Below are 12161 nucleotides of genomic sequence, written 5' to 3' on the forward strand. Positions count from 1 at the left end.
TACTTTCCGAATCTTCAATTTCCAATTTTGTGTAACCCAACAATTGACTATTCGGTTTCTTTAAAATAATTAAATGCGCCTCTTTAATCATTCGTGGGTGAAACTTTTTATCGATTTTTTCTATGGTAATAGAATCATTTTTTCGGCCGTCGAATGAAAATGCTAAAAATTCAGAAAAATCATATCGTTTGTGTATTTGCCTATTTTTCTGCCTCTCACGAGCGCTTTTATTTTTATCCATAATGACAGGATTGCCCCAATCATCCTTTATGTCCAGGTCTTTCAGGATTGCTGTCACCATGGCAGAACCAACTCTATCAGAGATTGCAAATCTGTCGCATATTAAGGCATAGTTTGGAGCTTTGTATCTTCGACTATATGGTCCACGTTTTATATGAGAAGTATTTTGTGAACTTTCCAAACTGCTTTTTCTCTACTGCTCTAAACCCAAAACCAACATCTGGAGTATATGTCTCACCTGGAGTAATATCGTTAGTTATTGTAGATGTTGATACTTCATCTTCAATTTTTATATTATATTCTGGTATCGTAGATTTCCTCTCATTATGTTGATCCATCATAAACGCTTGTAAGTGTGCTGGGATCAGTCCGCAGGAACACAGTATTCTTCGCAAATCGCATTTGCATTTTCCAATATAAAATAATTATTTCGTGGATTCTACAAACTCCTGAAATGATGCTTGGGTAGACTTGCTTTTATTTGTACTTTTATATTTATCAATCAATCGGTTCAATTTTCTAGCGATACTTTGTTTCTCCATAATTGGAATATCAATTTTTTCCCACATCTGAATCAATTTCGTTACCACATTTGGAGTAAATGTTTTATATGAAAACATTTTATTTTGTTTTTTTGGCCAAATAAAAATAATACATGATAATTTCCATACTTGTCGGAAGATTTACTCCTGTAAATTCTTCTGCTTCCCCAAATGTAATTTGATCATGCGAGCGCATATGATTCAAATTACTGGCACTTGCGCCTGAATTTAAATAAGAATTCGCCATTGATACTTCACGTCTAACTGGAGAACTGAATGAAGATTCATGCGGATTTGTCACATTAATATATTCTTTTCGAAACTTCGAGAATTATAATAAAAAAATACTAGCGCACTCTGATGGAAATAAATAACAACAAACTAAACCCGATTTAAAAACCCCCGCACAAACTATCAATAAAAATATAACTCACAATTTGAATTATTCACATTTCATATAAAAATTTCATATATCGCTTAATTTTACTACAATAATGATTTGGCCCAACCTAATATATATATATATATATATATATATATATATATATATATATTTATATATATATATTTATATATATATATATATATATATATACAGGGTGGCTGATATGTAATGCAACAAAGTAAAGTGCAATAACTTTGTCGTTTTCATTTTAAATTTCATTGTTTAAAAGCAAAAATGTCGGAAATAACATCAAATTTTAGAATCAGTTTATATTTGTTCTAATTGGCCACCTTTGGCACGAATTATGGCCCAACGGCAGAAAAACCATAACACGCTGCACGAAAGTGGCTCTGGGGTATTTTGGCCCATTCCCGGCGAGGCGCCTTCTTGGGATGATCGACACTTTGGTATTTTTTAGTGCGAACCTTATTCTTCAAAATGTCCAAGGCGCAAAAGTTTAACGAATTTAGATCCAGAGATTTTGGTGGCTATTGTGCGATAGAAATGAAGCGAAAAACCTCTTTTTAAGCCATTTTCGGTAGACGCGTGCTGAGTTTGATGGTGCTGAGTCCTGTTGGAATGTCCATGGTCTGCGGCCAAAATTTTTGTCTACCCAGAACTTCAATACTGCCTTTAAGACATTTTCCCGAAAATTTTGGCAATTATTTTGATCCCACGGTCGATGAATAAGAGCGGAATGTCACCATCGACCGTTACGGTGGTTCACACCATTACCGTCGGCAGCGCTTGAGTTCTGGTGGCCAATCGAAGGTGTAAATTTTTAGCTGACCTTTTTGGCGAGTAAACCCTATTATTTTGTTTGTTCATAAACTGCTCGATTTGGAATGACTTCCCATCTGAGAAAACCAAATTCGGTAACTAGCCACTTTCGTGCAAGCGAAGCAATCCCTTGGTTCCTTCCCGTCTAACTTTTTCTTGTGCATCGATTAGCCTTTGCACTTTTTGGAACTTCAATGGCTTTGGTTCAAGCTCATTTTTCAATATATGTTGCATCCGTTTTTACGATACGTTCAGCTCACGAGCCATTTTTTTACCACTGCGACACGAATTTCGATCGATTTTTGCCTATACTTTTTGGATCATTTCTGGGGTTGTTAGTGTTTTTTTTCGTCCACTTTTTAGATGCGGTGCAATACTGAGTGCATCACGGTTACGAGATATGATACGAGAAACAAAATATTTGTTTGCATTTAAATGCTGGAGGGCTCTAAAGATAGCCACTTGAGGTTTTCCAGCCAAGTATGAAGCAATCGCACTATCACGCTTGACTTCCATCAGGAATAACTTTTTTGCTGAATACAATAGATCAAAATGCTTTTGTACGCTTGTAAACAATTAAATGAACAATCACTGGAATGAATCTGTCATCTGTCTGATGAGCGGTTTAGAAATGATAGCGGTCTGAAATTGGTTGCAATACATATCAGCCACCCTGTATATATATATGTAGAGGACAATGTTCCAAATTGTGGACATAATAAATTCCACGATATATTATGTTTTATATTTGGTTTATTTTGTGTATGATTAGTATTGACAACACTAGGTGTAATCATATTTATCATTTATAAAATATAGTTAGTATTAGTTTATTTAAAATGAAAAGGAAAATTTTGAGAATTATAATTTTGGCAATGAGACTGGGGAGAAACAATAGAGAGATTCGAACTGACACTTGAACTATTTTGTTTTCTCCGTGCTGTCACTGTGATGAACCTATCTATCCAGTTGAGATGCGATGCGTGTTGACCTGTCTATATATATATATATACTAGATGACCCGACAGACGTTGTCCTGTACCCACCTCTATGTTTTTTAAATATCCTATACTAATATTTATACCGTTCAGTTAAAAATAATCATTATTGTTCTTCGAGTTACTATTTACACCAATATATGAGTGATGTTAAATGTAGTACTGTTTCAAATAAAATGATTATTCTTAATTCTCACAGTTAACACTTCAATTATCCCTTTAACAAATATTAAAATATATTCAATAAAATTATATATTAAAAATTATAAACTGCGATTTATAGATCAAATTTATTTTCAATAGCTCAATTTATTTTGTTGAATTTAAGGATTATACAATATTTTTAGACATACCTGTAGATGTGGATGTTTTAAATGAATGATTTTTTGTTTATTCACGGCTAAAACATTGATTTTCCAAATTTATCATAATGTATTTATTGTCATAGCATAGATACACGTGTTGAAAATTGAAATCTTTTAAAAAGTATAACAGATTCAGAAAGAATTAATATATAGTATGTGGTCAAGGTACAATATCACTTTTGATTTTTCTACCCAAAATAATTGCTTCAATAATGTTGCCTACAATTTTTATAATTTCGTACCATATTTTAACTGGCTTTTAGTATTTTAATATCTAAATTGCATTTTTTACACTAATAATTCAATATACATTATTACTTAAGTTCATATTTGAAGTGAATTAATTTGTCAAATTTTGTTCACATGTGCTCTATTCAACCTACTATCAACAAAATTATTGCAGTAAATAAAGAGGAAAAAAGCGTATGCCCAACTAATGTTAATCTAAAGTTCAGAAGTGAAAACAATTTGCATTTCGTCACCACCCCCCTCATTAATTGGATTATAACTCTTTTAATTCTGATTTTATCATAACTTGTGATATACTATTTTAAAGGTGATTAAATGAGCTACAACTTTCTCTATCATAAATTTTACCGTAACTTCTCTTATTTTGAAACGGCGAAGGGTTAAAGAGCTTGAAAGACACTCCGGATGGACAGCCGCGCACTCTTTAAACAATTAGAACTCTATCAATATTTATGTAACAAAAAATAATAAAAAGCAATAATTAGTCTAAAAAATACCTTGAATTTTCATGTATATACTTTTATACGTATTCTTTCAGAGATATTATAATGAGAAATTGTTTTTTTTTTTTTAATGGATTTTTTTATGAAATCATGAGTTTTTTGAAAATCGTTTGTACTAATGTTATGGTATTTTCTAGAATCCATCAAGATCTCTCAAACCAAGTTAATTCTAGATGGAAAACGATTATTTTTAATTTTGGTAGAAATGGCACTATTTGATTTAAATGAAAAAAAAAAATTGTATGCGTCTTTTAATTGCATGATCGCTCACTCATTTTACACGCAGAAGTACTTCTTTTAAAGCTTATTTGGAGAACTATAAAAACCCATTTTTATAATTAACTTAATATTGTTCTTAGAACACTGTAAAATAGCGATTTATTAGGATTTTTATTGATATAATTTTGTTCATTCCATAATTTTCGTTAAAATGTATATTTTGGAAAATATTAGCAAAAAACGATGAAAAACGCAAAAAAGAAACAAATTTTCAGTAGCCAGTAACTTGAGAAGTATTTGCTTTTTTGTAAAACATTACTAAACATTTTTCTCTTATAATTAGTTCTTTTATCCACACCCAACGTTACTACACCACTGAAAAGAAATGGCATCCCCCCGGGTAGTGCAAAGGAGTCTAAATTGTTTTTACTTTTGAACTTGAGAGTAAGATGGGCCTATTTCCAAAATTCCAAACGAATTGAAAAACAGTAAAAAAAAGTTCAGACCCAAAGCGCTCCATTGAGTAAATATTCCGTACAAAATGCCAACCATATGAATTTTTGACACAATGAAACTTCTAAATAATTTTTTGAATAAGTATTTTTTTTGTATTGTGACTTAGTATAGTAAGGCAAAACGACTGCAAATTGAATATTTTTGAGCGCAATCACTTATGGCTCGTCTCCTTTGCACGAATTCGTACGGCGAATCTGTTCGCAAAAATTATTGCAAGCAAAAGCAAACCACGCGTACGTTGAGAACACGATTCGCCGTGCGCGTCAGTCGCATGCGCAGACTATCAGACGCATGTTATATTATTTGCATCTTATATTATTCTAATTATGGCGCATCTCAGCTGCTTTTCGACAATAATAATGTAGACATTACATTTTTATTATTTATAATCATGAATTTATTATATTTTAATATTGCCTTAGCCTATAAGTGAATAGAAATGTTTGGCAAATGACAGTTGTCATTTGTTTTTAATGTCAAACCATGCCTTAACTATTTTAAAGGTCATTGTGACATTCATAATACTGAGAAATATTAAATTTATTAAATTTGCAAATAACTTGCAGGAATTTTATGATTTTGGTCTAAAAATTTGAATAGAAACATTCCTGTGTGAGTACGTAATAGAGAAATATTCCCCTACGGGGGAATTAATAACTTTTACTTGAAAATGTCAAAAATTTTAAATACGGATACCGATCAGATGGATTTAGAATGCTCCCCAGTCAAACCGAAAAAGGTCTATACGAGTGCTAACAAGTATAAGAGGTCTAATACAGATATTGTTGAAGAAGATTCTTTACATCAGAAAAATGACTCAATTTCCCTAAATGAATTTAATCAAGAAGCAACCACCAGTAAGGATTCAGAATGGTTTGAAGTAAGAAACAAAAAATTCAAAAGAAATTTAAATGAAGAATCAACATGCAAAAAAACATCTTCAAATTCGAACTACTGGCTAAACCCAACTCCCACAAGCAATATATATGAAGTTTTAGCTAATCCTAATACCGAAGACTCGAGTGATAAATGCAGCCCAGTTAACAGACCGCCGCCAATTTTTATACATGAGGTACGTGATATCAAACCATTAGCTCAACTCTTAGAATGTGAAGCAAAAAATCTTTATCAAATAAAAGTTATTGACGAAACTAGGGTTAGAGTTAATCTTGATAATGCTAAACTTTACAATAAAATTCTCAAACTTCTGAAAGAGAGGGGTACTCAAATGCATTCTTTCCAGGAGAAATGTAAAAGAACGTTCAAAATAGTGGTTAAAAACCTACATTTCAGCACGGATACAGATATGCTCAAAAATGAAATACAACAGTTAGGTCACAAAGTCGTTCGTATTGAGAACATTAAAAGCAGAATCTCAAAATTCCCTCTGAACATGTTTTTAATTGAGCTTGAACAACAGCCTAATAATAAAGATTTTTATAAAATTGATTTTTTATATAAAACTAAAGTAGAAATAGAGGCAAAGAGGTTCTCTAGAGAAATTGTTCAGTGCACTCGCTGCCAAAGGTATGGTCATACCAGAAATTATTGCCACCGCACCCCCAGATGCGTTAAATGCGCTCAAGATCACTTGACAGAAAAATGCAAGTGGGAAAAAAAGGTCGACCAAGTGAAGTGTGTCCTTTGTAATGAAAATCACCCTGCTAACTATAAAGGCTGTCACGTCTATAAAGAATATATTGAAAAAAAAACACTTCATTACGTCAGAAAACAAGTAATGTGCAAAATTTAAAACCAAATGCTACTTTAAGACCGGGCGTAACTTACTCCAATATTACTAGAAACAACACAACTTTACCTACTGACTCAACGAACTCAATAAACAATAGTAACTCTGAAAACAATACTAACAATAAATGTAATGACTTAACAGAACTTAAAAACATGATTAAAATATTGACAGAACAAATGGGCATAATGCTTAATTTACTAACAACAATTTTATCTAATAAAAAATAATTATGTCTATGCAACTAACAATTTGCATATGGAACTCGAACGGCTTGAGCAATCATGTCCATGAACTCAAACAATTTTTAACTACCAATGACGTAGACATTATGCTAATTTCCGAGACGCATTTTACCGAGACAAATCACAATATTCGTTTTCCTAATTATCACACATATACCACAAATCACCCGGACGACAGACCTCACGGTGGCACTGCCATTATCATAAAGTCAAACATAAGACATTACGAGACAGAACCTTTTCATACTGACTACATACAATCGACAAATGTTTTAATTGACCTAATGACTCACAAAATTACAGTATCGGCAATCTATTGTCCGCCAAGGCACATCATTACTGAAAATCAGTTTACAACTTTTTTTACCAGCCTTGGAAATTTGTTTATTGCGGGAGGTGATTATAACGCAAAGCACACATTTTGGGGATCTAGACTAATAACACCTAGAGGCCGTCAATTGTATAATACAATAAATAATAATAATCTTCGGACATTTTCTACGGGTGAGCCCACATACTGGCCAACTGATTTGAACAAAATTCCAGACCTCCTCGATTTTTTTGTAGCCAAAAATATTAAAAACGAGAGTGTTGAAATAATTTCAAGTCTGGATCTCAGTTCTGATCATTCACCAGTAATTCTTAAATACTCCACTAATACTCCAACCAAAGTCATGAGTTCGCTTACAAACAAATTTACCGATTGGCTTCTTTTCCAAGAATACATCGAAGACACCATTAACTGTAATATTCCATTAAAAAGTGAGAATGATTTGAATATCGGTATCAACAACTTCACAAATACATTAATTGCAGCAGCTAAAATATCGACTCCTATTCTAAATCACAATCACAGTCACTCTGTGCCCATAGATATTAAAAAATCATTGCACAGAAAAGGAAATTAAGAAGAATTTGGCAAATAACTAGATCACCGGAAGATAAAAGAAAATTTAACAGTGCATGCAGAGACCTGAAAAATTTAATAATAAATTATAAAAATGTTTCTTTTGAAAACTACTTACATAATCTTTCTGCAAGTAGTGAAACAAATTATTCTCTTTGGAAAGCAACCAAAAAATTGGAAAGACCAATTGTACCAATTCCTCCTTTAAGAAAAACAGACGGTTCATGGGCAAGAAGTCCAGAAGAAAAAACTAATGCATTCGCCGAACACCTGCGCCTCACATTTCAGCCATTTTCACGTAAATGCAACTCTAATGATGAACAATTCATTTATGATTTTCTTCAGGATTCACCGTCGCTAGTGACTCATGATGTTAATCGTTTTACTGCGGCTGAAGTAACCCAAGAAATTGCAAAAGCAAATTCTAGAAAATCACCTGGACCAGACCGGATTTCTATTAAAATGCTTAAAGAACTTCCAAGAAAAGCTATTAGAATGCTCACAATAATATATAACTCTATACTGAGAATGAAAACTTTTCCGCAGTCTTGGAAAAGAGCTAAAATAATCCTTATAGTGAAACCAGGTAAAGACCCTTATCTATTATCTTCCTACCGGCCGATAAGTTTATTGTCTTGCATATCGAAAATATTTGAAAAGCTAATTCTTCAACGGATTAAAATAATCCTACAAGAACAAAGTTTTATTCCGAACCATCAATTTGGGTTTCGCGACAAACATTCAACAATTGAGCAAGTTCACAGAATAATAAACGTAATTAACAATGCGCTGCATAATAAAGAGTACTGTTCTGCGGCTTTTTTGGATCTCAAGCAGGCATTTGACAAAGTATGGCATACCGGATTAATGTATAAAGTTAAAAGATGTTTACCAGATTCTTTATTCCTATTAATAAAATCCTATTTACAAAATAGAAACTTTTTTGTCAGCATCGCCGATACGGACTCAAATATTACCGAAATTAATTCTGGAGTGCCTCAAGGGAGTGTCCTCGCCCCAACACTATTTTTAATTTTTACAGCTGATTTTCCAACTTCAACTGACACGAGTTTAGCCACATTTGCTGATGATACGTGCATCATCGCCACAAACAAAGATCCGACTGCAGCTTCCAACAGCCTTCAGCACCATCTCAGCTTAGCTGAGAAATGGTTTTCGTTGTGGAGGATAGAAGTAAATAGCACAAAATCAGTCCATATAACTTTCACGCTTCGCACCCAAACTTGCCCAGCAGTTGTACTCAACGATGAAATTATTCCGTCCAAAGAATCAATAAAGTATCTCGGCATTCACTTAGATAGGAAACTCAACTGGAAAGTACACATAAAGAACAAAAAACAACAAATAGATCTAATCTTCAAAAATTATTATTGGCTCTTAAACAGAAAATCAGAATTATCAACTTACAACAAATTACTTATATATAAGGCTGTGATCAAACCCGTGTGGACCTACGGATTACAACTTTGGGGTACTGCTAAAAAGAGCAATTTAAACATAATACAACGAGCACAAAACAAATTCCTGCGGCAAATATTAAACGCTCCTCACTACACGCCAACATGGATTCTCCACAAAGACACGGGTATACCTACAATTCAAGAACATATATCAATGTTTGCCTGTAATTATAAGAATAGAATTGACGCACATCCAAACCAACTAGCATGCAACTTATACCAGGAAGGCCAGCCGACCAGGCTCAAAAGGAAAATACCTCGAGATTTATTATAGTTTATTTTTATATTTATATTTTTTTTTCTCTATACTTGTCTTTAGTTTTTTCTTTTTTATATATTAACTATAGTAGATACACCACTGGGCGTATGTGCTAATTTGTAAACAACCAATTGTAAACACTTGTCAGCATTCTCTGCTAAATATAATTATTTTTATAGATTGCAGAATAAAAATAAAATAAAAAAAAAAAAAAAAAAAAAAACTATTTTAAAGGTCAAACAATGATAAGCGGTTTTTTGTAATTTTTTCATTTATTTCTATAATCTAACTATATTTCTATGAAACAAAACATTCTAGAAAATTTCCCGAACAAACTTTAGGAAGATTCATGAAAATCCGAATTATAGTTTAGGAGGATTAATAAAACTTACATTCTTACAGAAGAATTTTATATTTAAGATATATATATATATATATATATATATATATATATATATATATATATACTAGCATACCCAGCCTTGAGTTGCAATGGCCCTTATTAAAATCCACCTGATAGAAATTTGAATCCGTTTGACAACCAACATTTTAAACCTTTTGTTATAAAAAATTTATATCAATCCAAAAATAAATAAAATCTGGATTGAAATTTGAATATGATGGATCAATACTATTGATTAATGTGTTTTTTTAAACTTAAATAATAAATAAAATAAAATAATTAAAGATTTGAAAAAATGAGTACAATACAAAAATTATAATGAATAACCAAGTGACTTTTATAAATTTGTTATATCGTATTTGCTATTACGTCCTATTTACCTTGCTAACATTTTTAACATGTTTTATGATGCTGTATTTAGGAATGGTTTCATTGGTCACATCCTTACTATAATAATACTTGGAAACTTGCTGTAAGCCCTTAATATTTTCTTTGAAACTTTTCAATAAATTTATGATTAGACACTCACCGCTTTCAATAATTTTTTTTTAAATTTGTGATTACTCACGAATCACTTATAATATAAATTTCCGACTCTAACTTTATATTCATACTATCCTTGAAACTATCATGGATAAAGTTCTGAGAAATTCGAGTCCAAATCTATTAAATGTTTGATTTTTGGCACTTTTATTTTTTTTTATCAATTGTTGTACTGTAAAATAATTTATTTTGAATTAGCAAATGTCAAAACTTATAATTAAAATATGCATTAATATATATATATATAAATATATATATATTATATATATATATATATATATATATTAACAAAGTCTAATAATTGGGCATAACATCAATAAAAAACATGAATTTCTTTCAAAAATTTATTTTAAATCCATACGTTTCGGCTATAATCCTAGCCTTCATTCAGTGGAAACTAAAATAAAATTAAAATCTAAAACAATTGAATTGGAGTAAAAAGAAAAAAGAAAATAGTAAATAGTATTTACAATTAGTTGATCTTAGTGTTAAATTGGAAAATTTTAATAATCCATGATATTAGGATATGGTAATGCACTACACTATGTATTATAAACATTAATTTGAAATTACAACAATATTTTCACAGAATACTGATTTGAAAAAATCACAAATGGATAGTGTGTTATTCGTAGACTGGTTGAAGATGTAATGGAGAAAGACATTTTTAAAAAAATATTTTTACCAAGATTCTACACATGTGTGGAACGAATTGCGATTACTTTGCGCGAACGCTTTTATTGTTTTATAAGAAATTTGGAAATATTATCTAAATAGAAGAGATTTGTGTCGCACAACGTGTTGAGTTCATTCCGTTTATTTATTGTCTTATTGTTATAAATAGTTAAAAAAAGATCCCTCTATAATTCATTGTTTAAATAAATTTTGTTCGAATTGTAGTACAGTCGGATTAGAAAAGTCCATATTGTGTTTTAAAGTGTATATATGGTCTGCAAGTACAGTTTTGAATTGTTTGGGGTTTTTTGAATTGTTTTTATTTTGTTGTAACCGTTTATTCAGGTTCTGGCTAGTTTCTCCTATGTAAATTAAATTGCAGTCTAAACAATTTATTTGATAGACGAGATTTCTGAGTCGTTTCATCCAACATATTAATTCCTTAATTAATCCAAATTCATCCAACATATTAATTCCTTTAATACTAAAAATACAACTTACGATAATATTCTTAGAGACCTTAAAGCATGCAAAATATTTCTCAAAAATCATCCGGATATAGTAGTCACTAAAGCGGATAAAGGCAACATCACTGTTATCATAGACAAACAAGACTATATAAATAAAATATCCGAATTATTACTTGACACTAATACTTACAAAATTACCAATAACGATCCAACTGACTACATAAACCGCACGTGCCATAAATTTTTAGACAAACTTACAACAAACAAACAACTAACAAAAGAGATAACTTCTGACCTGAAAAATTTACACCCATATTTTCCCAGACTTTATGGCCTTCCCAAAATCCATAAAAATAATTTACCTTTTAGACTAATAGTTTCGGACATTAATACCCCCCTATATAAACTCTCAAAATACATAAGTAACATTTTAACTACAATAACAAAACAATCACCACACTACATAAAAAATTCTTATGAACTCGTTACTGACTTAAAACACAAGATAAATTATATACCAGACAACTACAAACTAATTAGCTTAGACGTAGTCTCACTTTTTACTAATGTA

The sequence above is a fragment of the Ctenocephalides felis genome, unplaced genomic scaffold (assembly GCF_003426905.1).
Source record: "Ctenocephalides felis isolate EL2017-DRISC unplaced genomic scaffold, ASM342690v1 CF-g0.4_SCAFFOLD_01886, whole genome shotgun sequence".
NCBI lineage: Eukaryota > Metazoa > Arthropoda > Insecta > Siphonaptera > Pulicidae > Ctenocephalides > Ctenocephalides felis.